This window comes from Scleropages formosus, chromosome 2, assembly GCF_900964775.1.
Source record: "Scleropages formosus chromosome 2, fSclFor1.1, whole genome shotgun sequence".
Classification (NCBI taxonomy): Eukaryota; Metazoa; Chordata; class Actinopteri; order Osteoglossiformes; family Osteoglossidae; genus Scleropages; species Scleropages formosus.
In genome coordinates, this window is record NC_041807.1 from 11,704,179 (window position 1) to 11,713,618 (window position 9,440).

At 38.9% G+C, this 9,440-nt stretch overlaps 1 protein-coding gene across 10 annotated transcripts in view; it reads right to left on the reverse strand.

Annotated features, from left to right (window-relative positions):
• Positions 1–6,875, reverse strand: part of LOC108939821 (receptor-type tyrosine-protein phosphatase S-like) — a 176,046-nt gene extending 169,171 nt beyond the window's left edge. For all 10 annotated transcript variants that reach the window (XM_029249710.1, XM_029249706.1, XM_029249708.1 and 7 more), the window contains exon 1: positions 6,799–6,875. The gene's annotated coding sequence lies outside the window, so the exon portion shown is untranslated. The remainder of the gene's footprint in view (positions 1–6,798) is intronic.
• Positions 6,876–9,440: the final 2,565 nt, after the last annotated feature.

A 9,440-nucleotide genomic window follows, 5' to 3' on the forward strand; every position in this document is an offset into this window, starting at 1 on the left:
AAAAAATTGGAAAATGCGTTTGGTGGTCTTTCAGAGGAGTATTAAAAGCTCCTTGGGGATAAAAAAAAAGTTCAACTGAAGAATGGCAGACCGCATGACATTCACAACCTTTAACTTTTAAGTTAAATTTTAGAGCAAAACTGACGCTGAAGACGTGTACAGTGCAGTTAGCTGTAGTACGATTTGTGTACACCGGGCGCCTGGTCAGTACTGACGTGTTGGCCCTTCGGATACCATAATCCACCGTGAAAACGCGCAAATAAAAAAAAAATGACCCCATTTGTTTCATCGAGGCGATGTGCGACTCTGTACAAACCACATGTCAGCCCGGGTTGTCACTCTGACAGGTCGTTGTGCTCTGTATCGGACTTTCAGTGAGGCGTCTAGAAATCTTTTAACTTCTGGAAAAAAAAAAAAAAAAAAAAAACTTCAACGAGACCCAGTTTTGTACTATTTCCCTTCTCTAAATTTAATATAAATATTGTCTTGTTAATGTAAAGAGAAATTAGATGGGGGTCTTGGGGGTCAATATTAGAATCATATAGTAGAAGTATTGAAAATATTTTATAATAATGGAAATTATTAACTTTCAGTTGACACTGTTTTTGACCCTACCTTTAAGCCCAGCTATTCTAGGTTCAAATCCAAACCTCCAGCTTCTAGTACTTTGAGCCTTGCTTACTTAATGTGAATTGTACTAGTAAAACTACCCAACTGTGTATGTTTCTTTGGAGAAAAATGCCAGCTTGATGAACAAATGTAAATGATTTGAGTGATATTTACTTTCTTGTTCTCTAAGCCCCACAATATTTGTTATTAAAGCCTTGAATTTGCAACAAAGCTTCACAGTGACACGGGTGTCTGGTTTTGCTTGGTTTAGTTCCAGTATGCACAGTATGTCTTGGGATTTTGTGAAAAAGAAAAAAAAGTCAGAAATATAAAAGTTATGCTTTACAAAGATCAAATTATGCTTTCAGTGTGCCATACTTAATTTGTTACAGCATCTGGAATTGATTCAACTGTTTTGGACCACAACTGTAATAATGTGTCAGTGAATGTTGTCTGAGTCCATCTTTTTATGCTAGAAGAATATAACAGGAAGCATGCACTGTAGAGTCCTGTTGGTTTTTGGAAATTGAAGATTGGATTTTTAGTACCCTAGCTAAAGGTACTTATTCTGCATTACCCCAACAGGAATACCATGCTGTGTAAACCAGTTAATCAACATAAAGTTGCTTATATAATATTATTATTTGCTTTGGGCAAAGGGCTCCGCTAGATAAAGGTTAATAACAGTGATGTGTAATGCCATAAAAAGTTAATGAAGTACTAAGTATTTGCATGATTCTATATTTATTTCCCTGGCCTCCCATTCATACAGACCTAACCTGTTCACTTCAATAAATCTTGAGCCATGGACCGTCTGCTTGACATGGTGCATTGGACATTTCAACATGAGACATTTCACTCGGGTGATGATGATGATGGATTTTGCACCCATGTTACTGTGAGAATCAATAAAGCTGAAGTTACAACTTAACATGGCTACAGCATGATAGTGTAATGAGTTCTGTATGCAAACCATAAACAATAAATTATGCAAAAATATGCACACATAAGTCAGTTCCAAATCAGACTTCCTCTACTTTTTAAATGTTATATTTGAAAAATCTTTCTACAGAAAAGAAGAACTTCCTGGGTGTCTGTTTACACGCAAAGACACAGAAATATACACACATACATTGTATATGAGCTTCAAGAAGTTAAATGTAAATATATAAATACATATATGTATCTCAATGATCAACTTTAGATTTTCATAAATAGAAAAGAAAACTACTCTGTAGGCCAATTGAGTTCTGAGAAGGTACAAGCTTTATAGCAATTTTTCTTGCACATATCACAATTTCTTCAGACCTGTACTTTCTGGGCTCATTAAAACACAGACATTTGTAAGCATGAGTGATTCTTTGTTATTTTTTTATTTTAATGGAGAAGCAGTTATTTGTCTGAGCTGCCTCCGTGCTGTGTTATCTTTCTCTGTGAAAAACACATCAATTCTGAGGAGTCAGACATCCCTTGTGGCTATGCTCTCCTGTAAGCACTCGGAGCTGCATTCTCTCTGAAAAGTAAATGTTTCCGTTTCTGAGGGAAAATGAGGGTTACCTCCATCTGTTATCCTATCACACATATTGAAAGAAACCTGCAAAAGGACTTTGAAATTATTACAGACACATTATTATGATTTCCTTTGTTTGGATGTTTTGCATTCAGCAGTGTACATTTTAATCATGTAGTCACAGATACATGTTATGATATGAAACACAACAGATGCACAAGGTTCTGATGACAATACCCAAATTTACCCACATCACACCGCCTTGAAATTTACCATTCTGTTGTGTCTGTTTTTGTCTACTGAACACCAACATGAACAGCATGCATTTCCTATAATACACCTTGCCTTTCAATTTTGTTTCTGGAAATATGCCCAAAAAAGGTTTGTTAAAATTTGCCTGATAGGGAAAAAAAAAAAAGAATGGGTCGTAAATCAGGCTTAATAGCAACAATTAAATGAGTATGAAAAAGTGAGAAAAAAAAAAAAACAAAATTGAATTGTTCTCAAATCAGGGACTGGGTGTAAATTAAAATTTCTCCTGGCTCCATTTCATGCCCTGTTTCTCTCCTCTCTGCTAAAGCTTCTTTCAGTGTTTAAGGATCAGCAAAGGAGGAATACCTAGTTTTCCTTCACCCACTTAGAATCTGTATTAAAGAGCTGGTTCATAACAAGTGTTTCTACAGTGCCAAAATGTGTTGTAATATTCAACTGAAAATAATAATTAACCATATAACATCCGAAAAAAGACTGAGAAGGACAGCAGCATGCAGAGAAGAAAATGGTATGATAAAAAAACAAGCATTAAAAAGAAAAAAAAAAATGAATGAAAATGTGTCAAAGGGCTCAAAAATAACCATGATATTTTCAGTTAAGGATACAAGTAAGCACCGTAATATGTGAAGAAGTCTATATGTTTCGGTCTGTAGGTGAAATACACTTTTGCGTCTCTAAGACGTACTCTGCTAAATAAATACATGAAAATGTAAATGAGTGGTTGCTGTGAAACTAATTCAATTCCAACTCCAACCCCAAAACAACTCTGAAATCCAAGTTTTATATAGAGTCAGCCATTTGACTCAGAGAGGACATTGCATAAAAATTAATAGAAAAAAGGCATATGATAGAGTTTATTGGTACACTGCTAGCTGAAAACTGAGGTGTTGTAAAAATACGAATAGTATGCTGTTATAGAATGAGTGCAGAAAATGACAGGACAAGTTCAGGTGTACATAGTGTTAGTAAAAAGACAAATGAAAAAAAGATATGCAATAATACATTAAACCGCCCCCCCCTCCCCCCACACAACACACACACACACACACACACACACACACATACACACACAGTCTGAACAACTTGTCCCTTACGGGGTCGCGGGGAGCCGGAGCCTAACCCGGCAACACAGGGCGTGAGGCTGGAGGGTGAGGGGACGCACCCAGGACAGGACGCCAGTCTATTGCAGGGCACCCCAAGTGGGACTTGAACCCCAGACCCACCTGGTCCAACCCACTGCACCACTGCGCCCCCCACATTAAACCCTCTTATCTCAAAATTAAAAAAAAAAAAAAACGCAGTCACCTATTACTGTTACTAATTTTCATCACTCAACTCTGTAAAGCACAGAATAAGGATCTCGTACCCAGGAGCACTTATAAACATCTATACTCATGTCAACAGAAATTCTTTTCTCCTTGGACAATGATGAGGTGACCCTAACCCCTGTGACTTACCGAGGGGACTATTTATATTTTAATATGACACACTTTCTTTTTGTCGAGATTTTCCCGAGAAAATGATAGAATGAGCTAAGGTGCGAAATAAGAATACACATGTAGTTTCAGGTTGTCATAAAAAATTAAAATAGTTTATAATTAAATGTTAATATAAAGGGCTATGGAATTAAACAGGGCATCTTTTATGCATTGGCTCAGTGTATACCCTTTTCATACAAAAGCAGCTGTGCAGCATCATGGTCTTGGTCAGTCCTAACGCTGTCTCACATCTTAATGCTTCATCAATATGGTTTGCACACAGCTAGAGGCAGAATAACTACTATTAATAGCGTGCTAACATTTTTAAACATTTCTTTGCTGTTTTTAATAAACAAGTCTGCGATGAGCCCTAACTAACATAGCACGCTGTGCTTCTGGGATAAGGTATGGACCACAGCGACCGTGACTTGGAGTGTTTTCACCAATAAAACTTTTAATTTAAAACCAGAAAGGATAAAAGAACATAGCTATACAAATTATGAAATAACATACATTTGTTAAGCAAAACTCATTGCCTCTAAGCTCAGCAGATATTGAGTTCAGTAATTTCAGTGAAACTGAAGAGAAAATCCTAGCAATGGGCATTTTTTCCCATCTTTTTTCATGGTGAGGTGATCGTGTGCATTCCTGTACAGTACCAATCAAAAGTTTGACTACAACTGGGCAATCTAAGCAATACTTGTATGGGACAGTGACAGCAAACCTTCAAGTGTCCTACATCTCTGGTAACTTCTGCAAAAAGCTGGGAAGACACGTCTGATTCTGTCCAGATCAAACTTATAAACGGAATGGCTCGGGTGCAAAAGCTAGTTTCCACCATGCGTACTCAAACTTTTGACTGGTGCATTATATCCAAACCTCCTCCATTTCCAAACAGAACATTACAAATGGTAGAGTAATAAAATCCATTACCTCAAGATGCAAGGTTAATTTACAGTTCTACGATCATAAATAAGTAGTGTTTACAGTTGAGTAGTAGTCATTTATTATTGTTCTTTATGATGTTTATTACAAATGTAAAGTAGAGTGGAGTGTACAGCCCATAACACACAGGGGGTACTTGGGCATATTAAACAGGCTGTCAGCCTTAACGACACTTGCGCTGTATTGTCTGCTAAAGACAATGCCTTGGATGCAAGCAGTAAAAATTAATCATGCTTGCTCTAATTGAACTTTTACAAGGCACACTTCCACAGGGCCACGACCTTATTCAAGCCCCGTCGTCTGTTTTTATTTTCAGGCTGCGCGGCTTGCGGGGATTTGCCAGTCTTTTCTCGCTGGTGAGTTTGCCCCCCTGCCCTCGTGAGTATAAATAACACAAAACCACACTGAACACAGGCCAATTTTGCATGCAAAACAAGCAGCCCCCCACAAATTCGCCAATGAACTGAGAGCCACATTCCCACATTGAGTCAAATTGTCGGAATATTCTACGGCGTATGTTCAATGCCTTTTGTTACCTGTACAGTACGTTCCTCATTGGACCCACGCTTGTGGTTCACTAATACAATCGGATGAGTCAGGTCATTTTGAATGAGGGGATCGCTTTCATGAACATGCTTTGTATAGCAGTCGTATATTGCTCCTCATTTAAGAGCAAGATTGAACAGGTTGTTTTTTTGCCTTCAGGAGACAGGGCTGTATTATCGTTCCCTCAAAAGGCACCTGCAGTTTTTCAGCGGACTGGGAGCTCGGTGTTTGGTGTGTGTACAGTGCACAAGCATACTGTGGGAGCCTCAGAACAAAACGATGGCTTTAACATGATCAATAAGATTTGCTGTGATCACAAAGAAGGGCTCAAGCTCTAAATGAGAAGGTCCCACGTGGTACAGGAGGGGAAACGTGTGCTTTCCAGTCAATTTCCTTCAAAGATTTACTGAATATCACAACTCCCACAATCTCTACTGGACCCTGGGAGAAAATCTATAATATTAACCTGTTCTGATTAGTATATGATGTCACTCACTTTGCCTGTCAGACTTGTCAATATTGATGTATTGTGCCAGTGACAGGACACAAATACCCTGGGAGTGACAGAAAGGTGTGTAGAAATGTCCATCCTCCAGTACAGCATTCACATATCACTCCAGTATAACATATCCATGTCGCCATAACCCAAATCATATTACAAACACACACACACACACACATTTTCAGAACCGCTTGTCCCTTACGGGGTCACGGGGAACCGGAGCCTACCCGGCAACACAGGGCGTAAGGCCGGAGGGGGAGGGGACACACCCAGGACGGGACGCCAATCCGCCGCAAGGCACCCCAAGCGGGACTCGAACCCCAGACCCACCGGACAGCAGGACTGCGGTCCAACCCACTGCGCCACCACACCCCCATATTACAAACAATGGCCTAAATATATTGTCCATGATATCACACGTTAGTACATACAAAAATAAATAATTCCTTAAATCACACACACATTGTCTGAAACCGCTTGTCCCAAGTGGGTGAGCGCTGAGCCGGAGCCTAACCCGGCAACACAGGGCATAAGGCTCGAGGGGACACACCCAGGACAGGAGGCCAGTCCATCGCAAGGCACCCCAAGGGGGATTCAAACCCCAGACCCACCGGAGAGCAGGACACGGTCAAACTCGCTGCGCCACCACGCCCCCTTCCTGTTCCTTAAATCAGTGCACACCATATGATTTGTGGCACCTTCTTCGTCATAATATTTTTAATTCTAAAAACTCTAAAAAAAATTACAGTTTACATAAATAAAAAATGAGATCAATTTTATTACACACTTCAGATTTTTTCCAAGGAGAATGGAATTTTAAACGAGCCTAATTATTCCACTCGCTCTCTGCAGTATTTTTCTGCATTCAGCTCCTTGTTATTGATAAAAGCAAACATCAATTGCCAGTACATAACACTTTTTAAACATGCTCTTACCGCAGTTGATTTCAAAAGCCCTTCAGCTTCATATCCTCTGGGTTTTTTTTTGGTATAGTCTTCGGTCTGAAAGAGTATACCTTAAACAGGGAAGAAAATGAGAAGGAAATATTAATGGAAGGGATAAATAAATGAAGTTCCATCTCTGCCATATGAACTTTGGGAGAAATGACTGCTCATCAGGGGCCCTTTCCACCTTCAATGCCCACAAGAGTGGTCAAGACTGATTAATAAGGATCACTGCTGCAAAATTACAATTATTTCTGCATGTCTTTTTTGACTATTTCACTCTCATATTTAGAGTAAGCCAAGCCTGTCTGTGCTCTTGGAGCCAATAATTTGGCTGCACGCCTTCACTTAATGTTGAGTCAAATCTCTTGGTGAAGCTGGCTTGTGTTTCCTTTGGTCATTGAGAGAAGCTGGCCGGGTAATTGAGGAAACAATGTAATTAAGCTGTGCTGTTTAGAGCACCACAATGAACATGATTAATGTGTAGGAAATTAACTATTAATAACGTAACAAACAGCTATTAATAATGGCAAAGGTGGTAGTTAACAACACAACTGACTTTCCCCTTGTACCTTCACATATTTGTTCTTCTATGTGTGATTTGTATTTGTTGTCCATCTGTAAACGGATCCAGCTTCCTGCCTGTCTCTCCCTCCACCCGCTCCCTGCTCTCCTGTCTCTTAGCACAGTATATAGACGGGCCCCAGCGACCTCTGGGGGCACTGTTACCACGACAACCAGCTATCAGGCGGACGCAGTCCCTCATCCTGACGGGCCGCTTTAATTCTCGCCTGCCCAATCACGGCAGCCGGCGGTGGGGAGAGGTCCCATGTGGCAGGTAGAGGCTTGTTCTGTGCCTTCGGAGATACACCCTTCAAGGGGTGTGTTGTGGATGTGTCTGTGTGAGGGGGTGTCAGTATACAGCTGGACAGTATTCTAATCACTGTACATTTACTAACATAAGTAACACCAGCCAGGAGTCAGCATATAAACTGTCGCAACACATATAATACTATACCTATTATAAATACAATAAATTCTACTAAATGACATGATAAAGCAGTTTAGTTATAGACACCACACGGAAATAGAACACAACAAAATCATTTTTCAATTTAGAACTTTTAATTCTTATGTCACTCTATAATTTTTACACATGCAGCCCTTCAACCTATTCACAATAATGACCGTGACCCTTGGACAAAAAAATTTGGACACCCTTGCCTTAAAGCACACATTACGCATGCTTGTTCATAAGAGGAAAAGGATGCTGTCACCTAGCACACAAGCAGAGAACAGGAACTGTAGTTTTAGCGGCGTGTTTATCATGACTTTGCAACATATTGGCATGAAGTGTAGTCACCGCTGAGACAGATGGCACACCATCATGGTGCATGGCAAACACGGAGGTGGTGGGACTGCAGTGAAAAGATACGCAGCTAAAGTCTCCACTCTGGAGATTCACAGTACAGCATGAAAATGCCACCCCTTCCATTATTATCATTTGAAAATACTTATAAATGGAAACAATTTAAAATCTTTCACTGTATATTATTCTTGTTAATGCCAGTTTTATCCATTTGAACAGTAGAGGAATTCTTTGGCGTTATTACAGATCCTTTGTCTGGGGAACAACGAAGACTATAAAAGTTAAATAAAATAATGCAGTATTTTTGCATGTAAAATGTTGAATTTGTCTAAGATAACACATGGTCAGTGTGGTGTATTTCCCAAAAACTAGTTGGCACTCTAATAACTTTAAAAAGCTACTACACAACAACGTTTCTTCAGTGTTATCAACCTAGGAAATAACTGGCTATCATGATCCAAAGCAATTAAAACTATGCCTTTGTGTCTGATGTATTTTAAGAATTTTTATCTCAGGGTTTATGATATATCTACTAAAATGATCTCTATTTCTTGGCAACCATCTATTATGTACCATGAAAAGAAGTGCAATTCAGATATTTCATTTCTTCAAAAAATGTCCATAAAACTAAATTAAGACTGTAGAATTCCAAACACATTAAGGTAAAGACCAACATTTAAGATAAAATACGTGTACACCTTATCTGAACGTCTATCCTTTGATACTAAAATAGCAGCCTTAGGGCAGGAAGTACGACAGTACACCATTTGTTTCAGCTATATATCCGGACAGAAGCAATAGGCTCTCATGCAGCACAATATCAGTGCCATCTCAAGATTCCATGTAATATGAAATAATGGTAGATGGACTCAATTTTATTCCCAGTTTAATAACAAAATAGCATTACTTCAATAGTTGTTGTCCAGCAGTTGTCCATGAGTCACTCCATTTTCTCAATAATGGCCAAAGCAAGGAAAGGTAGTAACGGCAAGCATTAACAGCTTTGGTGGAAGAATGAACTCAACATCATGGTAGAGACAGGTACAGGTCCAGATAAAATCTTATTAGAAATTGTTTTGAATCTGGTTAAGTTAGTTAAGTTTGGTCATTTAAAAGTAGTACAGATGTACAATAAACTGGCATTAAAAAATACGTTTTTTTAAGACATAAGAATAAATTAATAATATGTTTTACGAGAACAATTTAACTTTAATAAATTTAAATACTGTATATATACTTTAGGACAGTACTTTTAAATGGGTGT